Source organism: Eurosta solidaginis, chromosome 1 (assembly GCF_040869045.1).
Source record: "Eurosta solidaginis isolate ZX-2024a chromosome 1, ASM4086904v1, whole genome shotgun sequence".
NCBI classification, from domain to species: Eukaryota; Metazoa; Arthropoda; class Insecta; order Diptera; family Tephritidae; genus Eurosta; species Eurosta solidaginis.
Genome location: NC_090319.1, coordinates 196,375,427 through 196,396,207, shown reverse-complemented (window position 1 = coordinate 196,396,207; position 20,781 = coordinate 196,375,427). Strand labels below are relative to the sequence as shown.

The 20,781-nt window shown below is 37.1% G+C and overlaps 1 pseudogene; it reads right to left on the bottom strand.

Annotated features, from left to right (window-relative positions):
- The window catches only part of LOC137239225 (uncharacterized), a 28,353-nt pseudogene that overhangs the window by 1,844 nt on the left and 5,728 nt on the right, over nt 1–20,781 (bottom strand).

Here is a 20,781-nt window from a genome sequence, read left to right as displayed (position 1 = left end):
CAGCGAACAATCAAAGCAAATTTCAAATAATTTTACCTCCATTCAAGTCTTTTATTAACTCATTATTAATATGTTGCGCAATTTCAGACTCTGCATTAAATTGTTCGATATAACTATCTATGTTATCCCAATTTTTGCCCATTTGAAAGAAGCAATCTCCTGCACGTCCCAACAGGCAACTCTTTTGTGATACTATACCAGACATATCTTTCATCAGAATCTGCTGACAACGGCAACCCATGTAAATCGCTTTTAAGCAACTTCCATACTTCTGTGTTATGTTTAACTTTCAAACGGTACGGTTGTATTTATTTCTGCTCCTCGAATTTTACATTTTAAAATGGTAAAACTATATTCAAATACTTTTTAAGAATAAATAATGTGTGAGACAGAGACTCAAAAAGCGGAATTAGAAGTTGGTTTCAAGAATATTATACCAAATAAAGTTTGATTTTTTAAATTTAATATATTTGCGAGAAAGTGGCTCTAAATAAAGAAAGCAAAACGAATACACTTACAAAGTTTGATACATATATATACATATATTCATTCTATATAAAAAATGGAGAGTAAATGCGACAAGTGCAAAAGTGCAATACGTGGAGAAGTGTCAAAAATTCGTTGCGAAGGGGTGTGTGGGAAATATTATCATTCAGCACCAAAATGCTCTGGCTTAGACCAATACAGTGTTAATAAATTAGAAGAATGTGAAATGCTTAGATTTATGTGTACTGATTGTGTGCAGTATGTTCATAATGTAGATGACATTCTAAAAGATATGCAGATGGTGGTGAGCAAAAATGGCAAACAACTATCTGAGTACAGGAATGAATTTGATAATGCTCTCAAGAAACATGAAAGAGAAATAAAGCAAGTTTTAAAAGCAGTGGAAGTTGCATTTAGCGACAGAATTAAGGCAATGCAAAAGGCGCAAGAATCATGCGAAATGAGTGTTGTAGAAGTGAACAAAATACGGGAAATTGCTGAAGGCTTCAAGCGAAGCAGCGGGCAGGTCTGTGATGAATTGAAAACAAACAAGGACGACAATAAGAAAATGATTGAAGAAATAAGTAAAGAGAATAAAAAAATGTGCAATGAAATAAAGAAAAATGTTAATAGTGTTGAAGCCAAAGTGTCATACGCAGCGATAACAAAAAATGATGGACAAAAAAAAAGAAGTTGTTTAGGCCACAGGCCTAAATATATCTCCCCTCCCTCGTAACATAATGTTCTTAGTTATTTTCCTTCGTTTACTACCACCCACATATACTTGTGATCACTAACACGCACAGGCATGTGTGAGTGGTAGTACGCATGTATCTTAGATTTTTACCGCTGTGAGCCCGCGGTATAGCAACTTTGTTGCCGGGAAACCCAACGAAGGAGCTGTATCTCGGGTTCATCGGCTCATGTCGCAAAGAGGCTCGTCCTCTTTGAATCCAGCAGCCAGCAAAGGAACACGTAATCGCACGCTCACGTAAGTTGCCAATTTCCAAAAACATATTTAACAATTTCCAAAATATATTTAATATTTTTAAACTTTTCACAACATCTGTTAAAATCTTCCTTAACACTTGTTGTATTTACATACATTGAATAAAAAAAACACTGTGAATTCCTTTTTATTAATACGAAACTTTTTTGGTGTTTTTATTTTTCTTCCCCTTTTTTCGCCTTAACTATTGTTTAACAAATACGTGGGTGCGCGCCGTTGCCACCACGCATTTGTTCATGGTCCTTACCGCGCCGGAAAAGAGAACCAGTCACACAATTACAGTCCACTCAACTTTCTAGGCATTAAATCAAGGAAGTGATAATACACAGGAAAAAACACTAATTTCAAAGTCAAATATCAGCAATTGTTCATGGTGATACCAGCGAGTTTATATTAAAGACAACAACTGATACAGCCAATATATACAACTGATACACTTTTGGTGGTACCTTGGAAACATCCAACAACAATATTTTAATCACGTTCGATTACTCCGGATCAACACTTTGATAAAAGGTACGTGGTTTAAAAATAGTCCGTGCTAGGTAGGGTTTTCCTTTAATTTCACTTTTAATAAAATTTCTAAATAAAATTACAAATTACAAAGTGACTCTTTATATTAAACAGTGCAAGTGATTTTTTGTTCGTGAAGTGAGAAGTCTTATTTTGTGCAAAAATAGGACAAAAGGCGCTTAACGCAGCTATATAAAGTTTGTGCAACACGCCTTGTGACTATCCGGAACAATCCCCCACCAGCGGTAAGATTTTCCGGACACAGCTCAAGGTAGCACAACACTGCTCTAAATGTTAACATAACCTCAAACACCGCTTTGCGCCACTTTTCTATTTTCACATTTGCAGGAATTATCTGAAAAAATTCATTTAATCCACAGCACAAAAATTCCATTTGTTAAGGTTACTTATTCAGAAACCTGTAAATTTAATTTAGGCGCACATTTAATTAAATAAAAATTTTTCTCACATACAAATCACTTGCACTTATTTACACGGGCAATACGTTTGCAATTTAGTTTGTTGCTATAGCACAAAGTGCACTTAGTGTAATACACACATATTGTTGTTGTTGTTTGGGTGGCCAATAGCCTTATTCCTGGCACAATTATTTAAAAAAAACTGAAGAATTATTATTCTCACTTGCGGCAATATACAAATCAGTTTTGACTGATCTAATTTGGTTATATAAAAGTTCACATTCCTTGGTTAAATTACCAAAAAGTCCATAACAAGCGTACATATATTTTTTTCTTCTTCCACTGACACCATTTTTGCACTAGCCATTACTTATTGGCTTAGACAATTTAGTAGCAAATCTGCATTAGCACATTCCTTAACATTTACGTGGGTGCGCGCCGTTGCCACCACGAAATTGTACTTATTCCACTTAGCACATAAGCCTCTATACAGTCCGTTTTTTACGTTAGCCATAACTTATCGGCTTACACAATCAATTGGTAAATTTGTGTATACATACGCATACACCAAATCTTTTCACTAATCACATTATCACTTCCAAGTTCGGTCCTTTGGCAACATTTTCACTCACTACACTCTGCAAAGGCAATTTCTTCTTAGTTTTTTATAAATTCATCGGTTTTAATTTTTTTACATAATGGAGACCTATACACGCCAAGCAGATGCAGTGACGGAGTATGAAAATGACTTCAACGACATGTCACCTTCACAACACAGTAAACACTCCCTAATATACCAAAGGGATGAGTTAAAAACTCTGTGGGAAGCTACGAAGGTGACATACGAAAAGCTCGTAGGTTCATCAGAGCTTGAGTCAAAGGACCTATCAGCTATCAAAAAGAAGCATAAAATGTGCTATTTCAGCTTCCTAAAGTGTCAGGCGGCAATAGCTGAGCTTTTGGAAAAATTTGAAAAGAAAGAGAAATAGGTAGGAGTGTCAGATAATATGGAATATCATGTGCGCCTGCCAGCGTGTGATACGGATATTTTCAAGGGAGACTATATTTCATGGCCGTCCTTTAGGGACATGTTCACTGCCATATACATTAATAATAGCAAACACCATGCAGTACAAAAGCTATACTATTTAAGGCAAAAAAACCCAAGGGGAGGCCAAAGAAATCGTGGAACGGTGTTCCTTAATGACAGACGGTTTCGATACAGCGTGGAAAAATTTATGTGACCGATACGAAAACAAACGTATCTTGGTCAAATCCCAATTAAAAATTCTTTTTAGTTTAAAAGCAGTTGAGAGTGAATGCGGTAGCTCCACTAAAAAACTGCAACGTGAAATAAACAATTGTATCTCAGCGCTTCAATGTCACAAGATTGACATATCAAACTGGGATGCAATTCTAACGTATTTGTTCTCCACAAAGCTGCCAGAAACCACACTGGCTCTATGGGAACAAACCATACAAAATAAAACAGAAATTTCAAAATGGGCAGATATGGATAAATTCTTATCCAGCAGATTCCAAACGTTGGAAACTGTCGTAGATATAAGAGGGGATACGGTTTCAAAACCCTCTAAGCCACATGCTTCTCGTTCCTCGGCAGATACATCGTCGAAACGATTAGGCTCCTACCAGGCAAGTGCAACAGTAGCCAAACCTACGTGTAAGATGTGCAAAAGTCCTGCACATCGAATTGCAAAGTGCGAAAAGTTCTTACGTTTAACGCCTACTAAACGGTTTGAACAAATTAAGAGCAGCCGTGGGTGTATAAACTGCCTTTCTGCTGGCCATTCGGTGACAAAGTGCACCAGTCAAATGAACTGTGCCACATGTCATTTAAGACATCATACGCTGCTTCATATTTCGAATCAGCCAAAACCAACAAATACTTCTGACACTATCGGAGCATCTACCTCACGGGAAGCTCAAATACGACGCAATGCTGAAAGAGAAAACGCTCCGATTAATAATGTAAACTCATGTTTCGCAAACACAAATAAAGGGGTATTACTAGGGACAGCTCAGGTCAATATTCATTTTAATGGTGTTGACTATTCGGCGAGAGCCCTAATAGACTCGGGATCTGAATGCTCATTCATTACCGAGAAATTAAAGCGCAGAATTAATCTGCCATCCAAACACCTGCATGCCCAAGTTTCGGGCATCAATAATACAATGTCTGCACAAGTAAAAGAAGCGTGCAACATACAATTGCGGTCACCAACAGACCCATTAATCGAGATCAATCATGCTGGTTTTACCACAATTAACAAGGAATCTTCCAACTTGCCAAATAAACGCAATGACTAGGCAAGCATTCCCTGACTTAGTACTGGCTGACAAACGATTCTTTGTTAATGAGCCAGTCGATCTAATTCTGGGCGGAGACATATACCCCCAAATTATGTTAGGCGGCATTAGGAAAGATGTGCTAAACACATTAATAGCACAGGAAACGGTGTTCGGCTGGATTTTGACAGGCCGTACAGATGCCGTTGATACAAATAAAACCCTAGTTTCATATTTCAACGAGGTCACTTTAGACAAACAACTGGCGGCTTTCTGGGAGATAGAGGAAATTCCAAAGAAGAGGAGCATCAATAAAGATGATACTTACTGCGAGGAGCTATACAAATCCACAACAGTTCGGAAGAACGATGGCAAATACGTAGTCTCCTTACCCTTTAGGAAAGAGTTTAACTTAGGCCCCTCATTAAGAAGTGCGTGTTATCAATTCTATCGCAACGAGACACGACTCGCGAAAAACCCAGTCCTTCAAACGGAATACAATAGAGTTGTATCCGAATATGAAACCTTAGGGCACATGAAACAAATAGGCAATATTTCGCCAGACTCAAATGACTGTTACTTCCTACCTCACCATGCTGTTATAAAGGAGGGAAGTACAACGACAAAAGTCAGAGTCGTATTTAATGCATCTTGTCCTACCACTAATGGCAAAAGTCTAAATGATGCCTTATATCCAGGTCCGATTCTTCAATCCGACCTGACAATCCTTATACTACGTTGGCGGCTGTTCAAATACGTATTTAACAGCGACATAGAGAAAATGTATCGCCAAATATGGGTCAATGAAGACCAAACAAAATATCAGCGAATCATATTTCGCAAATGCCCCAAAAACCCAATTAACATTTATGAATTCAAAACGGTAACCTTTGGGGTTAATTGTGCTCCGTATCTTGCGATTCGAACGCTGCACCAACTAGCTGATGACGTGGAGACATCGCATCTAATGGCAGCAGATATCCTGCGAAAATGCATGTACGTCGATAACGTACTCGCCGGTGGACACAGCATCGAAATTGCAATCAAGGCAAGGGACGAAATATCATTGGCATTGCAATCGGCAGGTTTCCCATTGCGAAAATGGACGTCCAACTGCAAGAAAATCCTACAGGGTATACCGAAGCAATGCCTATTAAGCGAGGATTTTCTTGAGTTTGAAGACACCAGCATGGTAAAAGCACTCGGTATCAGGTGGAACGCCCATTTCGACTACTTTTACTTCACAGCGAAACCCTTTGACAATAACCACGCCGTAACAAAAAGGTCAATACTTTCTGCGATCGCAAAACTTTTCGACCCTCTTGGCTGGCTGGCACCAGTCGTAATTGTAGCCAAAATAATAATGCAAAATATTTGGTTGGAAGGGACAGGCTGGGATGAAGATGTGTCTGAAACTACTCTACATCGGTGGCAATCATTCATGACGGACTACGAAAAGATCAACGATATACGCGTTACCGCGATGGGTTCACTACACATTGAAGGACAATGTCGAAATACATGGATTCAGCGATGCCTCGGAAAAAGCATATGCCGCCACTGTTTTCCTGAGGGTACAAACAAAGGATCAAGTCTCCACCAACCTGCTGATGGCCAAAACGAGAGTAGCCCCGGTCAAAACCATATCATTGCCACGACTGGAACTCTGCGGCGCAGTCCTACTTGCAGAAATTATAGAGTCGGCCATAGAAAATATGCAACTTTCAAACATTAAAGTAACCCTTTGGACAGATTCGACTATAGTACTGGCATGGATCCGAAAACCACCATGTTCGTGGTCAACGTTCGTGGCACATCGAATAACTAAAATCATTGATAAAGTAAGAGACAAAGTATGGCGGCACGTAGATTCCGCGGCAAATCCTGCAGATTTGGCGAGCAGAGGCCTCCTCGCTTCGGATCTAATCGACAATTCTTTGTGGTGGCAGGGACCTTCTTGGTTACAAGAAGGCAACGAAAATTGGCCAACACAAGAAGAAGATTACAATACGAATATGGAGGAAAAGAGGGTGAAAGTTCATACAACTTCGGTCAAAAATAACTTTGATATTCTGGATAGGTTTTCCGATTTACCAAGGGCTTTGCGGGTTATATCCTATATTCTTCGGTTTTTCCAGAATACGTACCCAACAACTAAAGCCTTCTTTAAAAGGGATTCTCATTCGATAGCTCCTGACGAAATAGAAAAAACAACACGAAGATTGATAACGATATGCCAGAGGCAACATTATCGAGAAGAGTACGCAAATTTGAAGTCAGGAAAACTAATAAATGGGAAGAGTGAGATGTTACCCCTGAACCCATATATAGATGAAGAAGGCATCATTCGAACTGGGGGGCGGACTGGGGCATCCAAAGACATGTCCCATAATGAAAGTCATCCCATTATTCTTCCTTATACTTGCAGGTTATCCAGACTTATAGTTCAATCCTCTCATGAGACCACCCTGCATGGAGGGAACCAGCTGATGCTACGTCATATCCGCACTCAGTACTGGATCCCACGCGTTAAAGTCATGATAAGGTCGGTTATCCACAACTGCAAGGTCTGTACTATTTACAGGAAGCGGACACAAACGCAACTTATGGGGATCCTTCCGAAAGAGCGCACCACCTTTACTAGGGCCTTCACAAACACTGGGGTAGATTTCGCGGGACCATTCGATATAAAATCCTACCGAGGGAGGGGATGTCGAATTTCAAAAGGATATGTTTGCCTGTTTGTCTGCTTTTCGACGAAAGCCATCCATCTAGAAGCGACAAACGACCTTAGTACCGGGTCCTTCCTAGCTGCCTTCGCCAGATTCGTATCCAGACGAGGCTGTCCGAAAAACGTTTACTCCGACAATGGTACTAACTTTGTCGGAGCTTCTCGATCTTTACGATCCGAGTTTAAAGCATTTCTGCGTGAAGCAAGGGACGGAACGTTGACTAAATATAGTCATCACATTATAGAATGGCATTTTATACCGCCAAGCGCTCCACACATGGGAGGTTTGTGGGAAGCGGGGGTAAAAAGTTTTAAGATCCACTTTAAAAAGATCGCGTCCGATCATAAATATACTCTCGAAGAGTTTACAACCCTCTTATGTCGAATTGAGGCCTGCCTCAACTCGAGACCTCTAAGTCCCTCATCCAACGACCCTTCCGACCTGGAGCCGCTTACTCCAGGCTATTTTCTCGTAGGTGGGCATCTTTTAGCTCCACCTGAACTCGACTGTGGTGAAAACCCTGCCTCCATTGTAAACCGATGGCAAAAGATGAAAGCCCTTCATCAGACCTTTTGCAAAAGATGGAAATCGGAATATCTCACCGAGATCCAGAAAAGGTATAAATGGAAACATCCACAATCCAACATAAAACACGGGGACCTAGTCGTCATAAAAGAGGATAACCTACAACCAAACGAGTGGAGAATGGGGAGAGTCGTCAATACACATCCAGGTTCCGATAACCGTGTACGTGTTGTTGACGTCAATACAATTAAGGGACAAATTAGCAGACCAATCGCGAAACTGGTACTACTTCCGCCCAACGACAATCAAAATGAACTTTAATAGTCCACATTCCTCCATCCCAAATAACCCAGCTCTCGTTCACCCCGAACGAGGCCAACAAACCAATAACCCAGCTCTCGTTCCCCAGAACGAGGCCAACAGAACCCTAACTCAGAATACTGTCTGCCACATAATACCTTTTCCAACGATTGCGTGGGTGCGCCGCTGCCACCACGCAATTGCTCGAAAATAGTTTAATATCGCAAGGAATACCGAAGAAATTTATTCATACCATTTCATTATATAAGGACACAGAAAATGAATTTCAATCGTTTGTAAGGCACATTTGACTGCTCTTCACAGTCTGTTTCAGATCATATTCGTGAACATATTTCCACCGTTTTGGTTAAAATTTATGAAGGATTTTCGGATACGATTATCATATGTTTCTTCACATCTCATACAAAATCAGGTCAGATTCAGAAAGCTGACTGAAAAATGGTTGAAAATTGTTGCCCACCCAAAGTAGCCACATTTGGTTCGAATATGATTCCATAATATGCTTGGCAAACAATATTCAGTTTGCCATTGAATAAGTAATTTTAAATTGTTCCAAATTGATGGTCGGATTTTACTGTCCATGTAACAACTGACAATAAAAAATTAATTTTTTGCCGCACTTGCAACAAAGGATAATAAGCTTTGCTTGATTAGGTACAACATCCACATATGAGTAGTTGTATTCAGTTTATTTTGATTGCCCTAATGGTTAAAGAGGAAACGGCTGCTATCCATTTTAACCATTTTTGTAAAAGCGTAATAATTTTTAGGGGGTGCTGACAGAGGTTCGCTTAATGAAGCGAGTGGCTTTGTACCTTTCATTTAAAAAAAAAATACCCAATTATGGGTGCATAAAGCACATGCGGTTTCCTTTATTTACAGGAGAAACTAATATCCGAAGTCAATATCCTTTTTTCTGGTGTGAGGGTTTTCAACATTGTGAATACATACAAGTGGCGAATGTTTGATAAAAACGTTCACAACAGTAAACAGCCTCGATCACCTCGTCAATCGCTGTTCGAGTACTTAAATCATTTGCTCAATAGTCCTTTTCAACCATTTTGTAGACAACTGGTATATTGCATTAGTTGCATATTTTAACATGTTTGCATAATTATTCAATTAACTTGATTTTTTAAAAATGAATGTTAATATTTAGTCTGATTTTCTGTATACACATTTAAAAGAAATGCTGAGTTAAAACATAAATGTTCAATTTATGGCACTTCAATTTATGGCAATGGAGGGATAGGAAGATTTTTCACTTGTATGTATTCCCAATGGTTTTCAATTTTTTGTTACATATACATACATTAATAAAACACTCACGATCTAATACCGAAATGGGCACCGCGCGTCAAAAGTGCACCCAACTCAAAGGTGTAGTACTTCCCTTCCTTAACTGTAATTGTCTTTGTTCGTTTTTTTGGAGAATTGACCACACTCCTTTTCGCCGGCACGGACATGGAAATTTGATGCCATACAGGGGTCCATTGACAAAGTACCTTTAACAAAATTTAATTGTAAAACATCACTGGAAATGTTTGGTATATATTCATTTTCATCATGTATACCGTTATCTGTTCCCTTTATGTTACGATGTCCATCGATGCTATCAACTAATGTTGTATCCTTGTCGTCGATTGAAATTAAGTTGCCAAAACGTGGTGAATCTTTGAAATTTGCAGTCATATAAGGGTATGTAAGAATGTAGGCAGCCATTAGACAAATAACAACCCGTAAAAGGGTAACATATTTCTGAGTAGTACGATTCAACGCCAAAAACATGAACCTAGTAATGCTAATGTGCCAGCTGCAAGTGTACTGCCCAGCTTAATGTAACGCAATGTGGAATAAGATATGTGTAAATTCCAGGCCAATTACTGCGAGCTGCTAGAAAACCCGGTATTAGCAAATATAATGCAGTACGACAGCTTAAACAAAATTCAATACCATTGCCGACGACAAAGGAACAAAAGGTTGGAACCTTTAAGTCTAAGAAACGCCAACCTGTAGCAACAGCGTCATCCATTTTATGTTGATATTTTGCAAGCACATTTACACCAAATGAAACCAGTACAATCCAATCGGGAAAGCTGTGTGCTGATGAATACATGAATGCAAAAGGAGAAACAAATACAAATATGCATGAAACAATGGTTAACTCAGAGTGAGGTAACCAACCGTTTGGTATTAACGGCGATACTATAAAATTGCCAATGAAAAATATGGTTTAAGATTATTTTAAAAAAAAAAAAGAAGATATTTTCAGAAATATCAGCTGCGACATTATGATCACCGTAGCTTAGAAATAGGCCAGACCATATACGAAAACCTATGAATTCGTGCTTGATCTTGAGCATTTTACATGTCGAACAAATCATAATACCAAGACAATTGCAATAAAAGCCTGTTGGCGGAAATATGGTCAGATTTTCACCTGATGCTAGCCAATAAAGAACAAAAAGTAAAAATACTCGTATTACTAAAAATAAAATGCACAGATGTATGTATGTACTCATATATACTACATATATGCATCTAATAGCTAAGCTGTGTGTACCTTTTATATTTTCCAACCGATACATTTTACTGGATACCAGTTGCAGCAAATACTTGCTCAACATTTTTGAATACCTCATCGGCATTGGGACTTGCATCGATTTGTTTAACTTGTCCTAATTGTTCAAAATGTTTAATTATTGGCATTCAATCATTATTATATGTTTGTATACGTTTTTTCAAGCTCTCCAAATTATCATCACTACGGCCAGAACCACTTTGACCACAAGCCAAGCAACGTTCTATACATATGTCTTCACTACAGTTAAAAAATAAGACAAATTTCAAATCTAGTTTGTCACCCATTTGTTGCTTCCAACCATCGAGATTATCTTGATTGCGTGGAAAACCATCGATAAGGAACCGTTGCTTGCCTAAATTTTTCATTGCTTTTTCAAGCAGTGAGCACGTCACTGCGACAGGCACAATTTTACCATTACGTATATATTCTTCACTTAAACTACCATATTCAGATACTTCGCGTACACGCTCCTAATGAAGTAAATCACCAGCAGATAAATGTAAAAATTGATAGCGTTCCACAATTTTGGAGCATTGTGTACCTTTCCCAGCACCGGGGCCACACAATACAAATATAATTTGAGGTTTCTGTTCTTCTGGCATTTTTTGTACTGCTTCTGACTTTTCTCCGCTTGTACTTTTTACTGACTGCACTTGCTGTTAATTATAGAGCGTAGAATTGATTTTTTGCGATATATGAACGTTTGTAATTGCTTCGATAGTCCATATGATGCAGCAAATTGTTGGTATGCAGGGGCTGCTTTTGTAGAATTTAACTTACTTAGGCCACCAACACGAAATGCTGTGCTGAGCATGATCATCTGAACCTTAGATGATATGCGGACCTTTTAAATTGATGTTTTTGTTTTTGGCTTCTTGCGTTAATTCATGGCGGGACCATACAAGGTGGTAAGAAGGCAAATAACTGCTGTTTAAAAAGCGGCAGCTTGAGATGGCACCATCCTTCAATCCTAAAAGGCATATGCCACAGCACAGTGAAATAGGGAAAATCTAAATAATAAATTAGCTGCAAATATGGAGCCAATCGACATTAAACGTCTGGAAGAGGCGGTTGTTGTATTTTACCGGTTAACTTCATAGGAATAAGCCATCTCTCATGAATGGTTAACAAAAGCGCAGACTAGTTCGTAGGCATGGCAATTCACATGGCAGGTAATGGAACTAGGCAAAAGCCAAGAAGTGCAATTTTTTGGAGCTGTTACTTTACACTCAAAACTTATGAAATATTGGCACGAAGAACCTATGGAAAGTCACGAGGAACTAAAGCAAAAGATTTTAGAAAAAAATTATTCAATTTGCTGGTAGTCCAATATTAGTGCTCAATCGTTATACCTGCATACTCACCACCGTGTGTTTTAAATCAATGATTTTTTTCCCATTCAGGAAATGAGAAAAAAAAATTGTAACAAATGTCAAATGTCTACACTTTTCTTTGACAGTCAATGCACGGCAACACCGACATTAGGCCTCATGCGCAATCATCGCGCGAGTTACGTATAATTCCGCTACTCTACCAAATAAGGTCAATAGCTCGCCAAGTTATATAAGTGCAGAGTCAGCAGCAGACGATATTGACCAATTCATTTTAAAAATCACAAATAAACAAAGGTATTAATATCCGGTCTAAATTAAAGTTGCAAACTGGCAATTCTGGGAATTCTGCTATTTAACAAAATATTAAGTACACAGCTAGTTAATTCTACTTAGTAAGCAATAATATCATTCAGTTAGCAATAAGTATTAATATTATTATCAGCAAATTGTAAGTTTCATTATTGATGGTAATAAAGTGAAAGTTCAGTTTGATTCAGAGTTACACCCTAGTCAGTCGTGTTGATTTTCTTAAGCGTATTCTGCCTTTGGTTTATATATTCCTTTTTAAAAAAGTCCCGCCGCGACGTAAGCAACGAATCTGGCGCAGTCGAAAGTCCTTTTAAAATAAAAAGGATCGGTTACGGAAAACGTTCCCCTTAAAATATATAATACTAATTAACACCCGTATACAATCCTGCGATTCCGTAGTCAACTCAGGAGTTGGCCGGACCCTCTAGGATATAAAATAAATAAAAACAAAATAAAACTTGCTATCAGCAACAAAAAGTGGCAGTGCAGTGATCACAATAAACTTGTAGAACACCACCCACAAAAGATTGAAATAAGTGGCAGTGCAGTGATCGCAATAAACTTGTAGAACACCACCCACAAAATATTGAAATAAGTGGCAGTGAAGTGAACGCAACAGGATTGCAGTGCACCACCCACAAATAGCGGACATAAATAAAAAGTGATAGTGCAATAAAAAAAAAAAAAAATAGGCACAGCAAGGCAACGAGAATACGACTTAAGAAGGGTAATGGCTCAGGATCCAGCTCAACTAATAGATGTAAACCTGGTGGAAGAGCTGGCCAGGCGAGAACAGCAAATAGAGCAGCTTAGAAATGCCTATATCGAGTTGCAACAACAACACCAACAACAACGGCAACCTCAAAGACAGACAGCGGACCAACACCGAATTGATAGACTATTTAAAAGCATCAACCAACTTCCTATATTCACCGGCCAAGGCGATGTAACAGTGAATTCATTCTTCTGCAGTACGGAATATTTACTATCAACAATCAACGATGAAGAACTGAAGAAGGAGGCAGTAAGGACAATTTTTTATAAAACTGTTCAAGGCGAAGCAAAAAATGTCATCATTAACATACCTCAACCGGACAACTGGGGGATGATAAAGGACACATTAAAAATGAGATTCAAACCTGACACGGAGCCGCATGAAATATACCGGAAAGTAACTAACCTGCGGGTAAATACGGTGAGTGAACTAGCGGTAGAATTACAAAATATAAAATATAAGGCAGATGAATTGATTGTGTATTATAGAGGAGGACAAGGTATCGACCTCACCAATATCGAAAGTTTGTTAGTAAATACGTCAAAAGAGATGACACAGGGTACCTTGTTAGATGAAATATACGAGTGTACACAATTAGGGGAGATAATAAAAATTATGAACCATAGAAGATTTGAGGATACATGCATAAGACCAGAATACAGGAAAATAAATAGAAGAGATGAAAGGTCAAGCTACAGGGAATGGACAAGGAAGAATCTAAATACAGACCGATACGACTACCAAAAACCTCAATATACTACTGATAAAAATACAGGATATCACGACAAAACTTCAGGACAATTAAGACAGAATTTTAATCAAAATACTTATCACAGGCAAGCTAGCTCAGGGCAAAACAGGCCACCCCACCAATATTCAAACCAAAATAAAGACAATATGTCTTACCAAAGAAGGCAGGGACCTTCAAATAATCCCCAAATCTCGGGAAATTCAGGACAACTTCACAGGTTCCCAAAGGTAGGAAACCCTAGGCCAAATTCCGGCCAAAATCGCTGGAATCAACCTAGGCAAGACCGAGAGGAACCGATGGAAGTTGACAATATAAATAAAGAAAAACAAGAAGATTTTGTTGAATTAAATTCATGCGAATGTTGCAGAAATCAGGAAAATAAAAGCCTAGTTAATGATGAAGAGCAAAATTTTTTCGAGGGACCAGCTCGGACTGTCTTTCCACCATAACTTTAACGTTTAAAAAGAAAAAATGTAAAGCTCTCATAGATACTGGAGCAAGCATAAGCTTAATTGACAGTAGTATAAATGATTTCAAAAGAATTTTATTAAAAAAAGCTATTACATTTAGCACAATAACTAAAAGCGATGTTATTAAATATGAGGTGCTTACAGATGCACCTAAAGAATTCAATCTTCCACATTATGCAGAAATAAGATGGAAAATGACTCAGCTAAGAGGTCGAAAGTATAGTTTCATTATAGGCATTGACTTACTTAACTGTTTCAACACAACAATAAATTTGGTGGATGGTTGTATAATGCTAAAGAAAAGAACCACCTATTTTGAGAGTAATCCGTATACCAATTTAGAAATTCATGCATTAGAAGCAAAAGAATTCGATTGGGGTAGAATTAATATGAATCATCTTAACAAGGAAGAAAAAGAAGAAGTAGTAAAAATCGTAAAAAGATTTAAAAATTTATTTTTTAAAGAAGGAGATCAATTAACCAGCACTACGAAGGTAGTACACGAAATCAGGACAACGACAAATGAGCAAATAAACAGTAAGTTATATAGATACCCTCCGCAACATGAAGTAGAAGTACGAAGGCAAATAAAGGAAATGGAAGACCAAGGGATTATTAGGAAAAGTCGCTCCCGATATTCCAGTCCTTTAATTGTAGTACCAAAAAAATCGACAACTCGGGAGAAAGGAAATATAGAATTGTGATAGATTACAGAAAACTGAACGAAGTAACAATAGATGACAAATTTCCTCTTCCTAATATTAATTCAATTTTGGACAAACTGGGTAAAGCACAATACTTTACAACATTAGATCTAGCCAAAGGTTATCACCAAATCTTAATAAGGGAACAAGATAGAGAGAAAACGGCGTTTGCAACACCTCACGGGTTGTATGAATTTATTAGAATGCCATTTGGATTGAAAAATGCCCCGGCAACATTTCAACGTCTAATGAATGAAACTCTAAGAGACTTCATCAATAAAACATGTGTGGTGTACTTAGGTGACATCTTGATATTTAGTACATCCCTTCAGGAGCATGTAAGGACAATAACAGAAATTTTTAAGGTGCTAGAAAGAGCAAATTTAAAGGTTCAAATGGACAAATGTAATTTCATGAAAAAAGAAACTGAATTTTTGGGGCACATTTTAACAGAAAATGGCTTAAAACCAAATCCGGATAAAATAAAGGTAATAGAAGCGTTACAGTTACCTAAAACGGAGAAACAAATAAAAAGTTTCCTAGGAGTGACAGGTTACTACCGGAAATTTATAAAAGACTACGCACGAGTAGCACATCCTATAACAAAATACTTAAAGAAAAACGTAAAGATCAATACTAAGGATCCAACTTATATAGAAGCATTCGAAAAATTGAAAATACTAATTAGTTCTCACCCAATTTTGAGATATCCTAATTTTGATAAACCATTTACTCTAACTACTGATGCGTCGAACTATGCAATCGGTGCTGCTTTGTCACAAGAAGGGCATCCGATATGCTATATTTCCAGAACACTAAATGATCACGAAAAAAATTACTCTGCTACAGATAAAGAATTTCTAGCGATTTTATGGAGTGTTAATTATTTACGACCATACCTTTACGGAAGAAAGTTTACAATTTTTACAGACCATCAGCCAATAAAATACCTGCATGCTAAATATAAAGGAAAGGACATGTCACCTAGACATCAACGATGGCTTCTAAAATTAGGAGAGTATCAGTTCAACATAGAATACTTAAAAGGGAAGGAAAATCAAGTAGCAGACTTTTTGAGTAGAATAGATAATGAAGTTGATAAAATGGAAAGTGTGAAAGAAATTGATAAATGTAGGGATTTACCAATAGTCAAGGATATGAAAATTGATTCGGAAACGATAAATAACCTAGAAGATGAGACGATGGCTACAATGCATTCAGCCGAAGAAAATCTTCAAGATCATTTTTTTATCAAAGAAGAAATTGTAAACAAATATAAAACACAAATTATTTTAACTAATAACAAGATCGAAGAAATGAAACAGTTACATGGAAAAAGAATAATTTTTATAGCGGAAAGCGATTTTAATACAATGGGAGAAATCTTTAGAAAGTATATCACCAAAGGATCAGTTGGAATATACTCAGAGCTTACCGATACGAAATATAACATTGTCCAACAGAAGTTAAGGGAAATGTTTTCAGATGACAATCAATTAAAATTCTATAAATGTACAATGAGGGCGAGGGACATTGAAACGGAGGTAGAGGCAGTGAAACAGATATCACTGCACCATGTAAAAGAGAGTATGCATTCAGGCATCCAGGAGACATATAATAAAATTAAAGAAAAAATTTATTTTCCAAAGTTAATGGAATTGGTACAAATAGTCATTAACCAATGTGATATTTGTAAAGAAGTTAAGTATGATCGAAATCCCATCAAACCTAAATTTTTTTACACTGAAACACCATCGGATATAAATCAAGTAATACATATAGACACTTACGTTATAAAGCGGTTTCATTTTCTAACAATAATAGACAAATTCTCCAAATTTGGAGCAGTATATGCCTTAACAGATAAAAATCACATTACAATAATTGAACAGTTAGAAAATCATTTTGCGAAAATAGGCAAACCAGAGAAAATAATCGCGGATAATGAATTCAAAACAGTACGTTTGAAGGAATTTTTAGATCAAGAAGGAATCGAACTACACCTGACGAAACCTAATAGCCACACAGGAAATGCAGATATTGAAAGAATGCACAACTCTGTGGCTGAGATATTTAGGATAATATATTATTTGAACAAGAAATTACCAATCAATCAAATTATGCAAAAAGCAATAAGAACTTATAATGAAAGATATCATTCAACAATAAAAGGTATCCCAGTAGAAGTACAAAATGGCAAGATTAGTAAAGAAAAAGTTATACAAAATATGGAGTTATCTAAGGGAAAATTTATACATAAACTTAACAAGAAACGAGAAAGCTACGTAGAAACTAGGAGAAGAGGCTTTATAAAAAATTATAAAGCATTAAGGCACAAGGAACAACCAAAATATAAGAAGAAAAGTCTCAAGGGTATTCATCCATGTAATATTAAAAGACCTCTTAAATTTACAGATAATAATGATGATAATATTAATGACACAATGGGCGTCTAAATCCTATTGTGAGATCGTCGTGACTAAAATTAAGGATCAGTCAGGATTTACAGACATTCAATTTAAGACGCAAGAAATCGTGAAAGACACTGAAATTATCTTACACATGATTAACATAACCAGGATAGAAGACATTTTAAACAAAATGACGGACAACGTAGTATTAACGAAAGCAAAATACAAAGACCTCTTATTACTCGAAATAGCAGACACAAGGAGCAAATTACTAACGCTAAGACCGAAAAACAAACGACACAAACGAGGGCTGATAAATGCAGGCGGTACCTTATCAAAATGGATATTTGGTACGATGGATGACGAGGATAGACAGGATATAAAAAATCACCTCTTACAAACAGGAGAAAAAATTAATAAACAGATCCTTATAAACGATTATTTTAGCAGCACCCTAGAACAGATTAACGAGATTATAAATAACGATAAAATTAAAATAGAAAAAGGACTCAACCTTATACAAAAATCACTTGATGAGGAATATGAAAGAAGTTTATATTTAGAGCAATTAACAAAAATTGCTGAAAACTAGAATAGAACAGATACTTGATAGCGTAGTGGCAGCCAAGTACAAGATAATACACCCTAATATCTTAACAAGTAATGAAATAATGAAGTATGATATTGACTACGATAAGCTAAAATACCTACAATCTGGAACAGCATTTTTTAATAATACATTTCTAATACTTAGTATAAAAATACCTGTAACTTTTGTAAATGTTCAAGTTAGATACATTATACCAATACCAAACGATTCCTATCATGAGATTGACTACGAAATCGAAGAAATTTTTGAATACAACAACAAAACGTATAAATTTGAAGAAAATAAACAGCTAGGAAAATTAAAACCAAGCACACATTGTATTTTAAACTCAAATTGCCAATTTACTAAAAACAAAGAGCTAGAAATAATAGAAATTGATATAGATACAATTCTTATTAAGAATGCCCGAAACTTATTAATAAATCAAACTTGTACAGAAAACACGGTTATTCTAGTAGAAAATAATTTGTTACAATATACGAACTGTTCACTAAAAATAAATGATTATTATTTTTCAAATTCAAAAGAAAATATTGAAGAAAAAACGATATACATTCAAAATGAAATGATACGCAATTTTACAGAAAAAATAACTTTAACGGATGTCATTAAACTTAATAAAATAAATTTACAGAGTATTGCAAGCTTGTATAACCATAGCAAAGTTTCATATGTATGCATCGTAAGCATAATTATTATAATAATAATGGTTGTAATATTTTCAATTTTTAAACATAACAAAGTAATTATAAAATTAAATAGTAGAATTCAGGAGAATTCCAATCTAAAAGGGAGGGTAGTTACGTATAATTCCGCTACTCTACCAAATAAGGTCAATAGCTCGCCAAGTTATATAAGTGCAGAGTCAGCAGCAGACGATATTGACCAATTCATTTTAAAAATCACAAATAAACAAAAGTATTAATATCCGGTCTAAATTAAAGTTGCAAACTGGCAATTCTGGGAATTCTGCTATTTAACAAAATATTAAGTACACAGCTAGTTAATTCTACTTAGCAAGCAATAATATCATTCAGTTAGCAATAAGTATTAATATTATTATCAGCAAATTGTAAGTTTCATTATTGATGGTAATAAAGTGAAAGTTCAGTTTGATTCAGAGTTACACCCTAGTCAGTCGTGTTGATTTTCTTAAGCGTATTCTGCCTTTGGTTTATATATTCCTTTTTAAAAAAGTCCCGCCGCGACGTAAGCAACGAATCTCGCGCACTACACGTCACGTACTACAGGCCGCACCACACGTCATGCACTACACGCCGCACTACACGTCACGCATTACATGCCGCACGACATATCGAGCACAACACTCCACACATGTCGCGTATTACATATCTCGACCAATCATTCATTTGGTCGAGATTTAAAATATTTAATTCCACGAATCTCAACATTATCGACAATACACGTCAAAAATAATGTTGAATGGTGGAAGTACAACTCTGTAATACCTTTTCAGCCAGGTTTCTAACCATTCCGTGTGGTGGTAGGCCACTTGTTGTGAAAACAAAGTTCACCACAAATCAAAAATAAATTTTAGGACTACTTCGGTGACATCTACCGACATAAATCAAATTATAAAATGTACTAAAGGCGCTAAAGCAACAGCCACATCGCTTGGATGCGTGCTAAATCCGTTTTTTCTTCCTTTCTTTGCGCGCATAAGTATTTACTTATGGCCTTTAATTTTTATTTCAATTAAATTTTATTTCAATAAAATGTTTTTTTTTGCTTCTGCGAAAATATATTAGAGATAATATTTTTTTTTTGTTTACGCCACCCAAACAACATTCCGCCAACCTCAATTTGGGCATGATCAATGATACCAATATTCTTTCAGATCATGACCCGTTACCAAACCTTATTGGCCAAGTCAGAGGGAGGCGCAAAGCGTTTCGACGTCGCTTGCCAGCTCTGCGGCAGGGATCATAGCCTTAGGATCTGTGCCGAATATCGAAAAAATCCCCAGAAGAGAGGTTGCGGGCAGTACTTCTGCATAAGTATTGTCCAAACTGTCTGTCGCCCTTTCACCGCGTGGACAAATGTAACAGCAAGTATCGCTGCAAGAGGTGCCAAGAGAAGCACCACAGCACGAGACGACCACAAACGGCGAAGACAACACGTCTGACGACGCGATGTCAATCAACCTCTCGGGACCGGCTAAATCCTGGGCTCAGCAGGTGGAAGAAGAAGAGATGGAAGAAGAAAGAGAGAGGGCGCAAAAAGAGCATGCGAAAGCGGAAATGAGGCCGCCAACGAGCAGGAATGGAATGCGCAGTTTCCGACCGCTGTTGCAGCACGAACGAAGGGCGGAGGAAGAGAAAAAATCTCGAAACCAACAAAATAATTGGCAGCACCGTGAGGTCGGATCCCATCGAAACTCAGCTAAATCGTCTAAACTCGCAAGGCAGCAACGGCGAAAGAAATCGACGTCATACTCTCTTGAAGCCCAAAATACAATGAAGCTAACGCGCGACACGCCGGAATGCTTCCGGACAGGGCG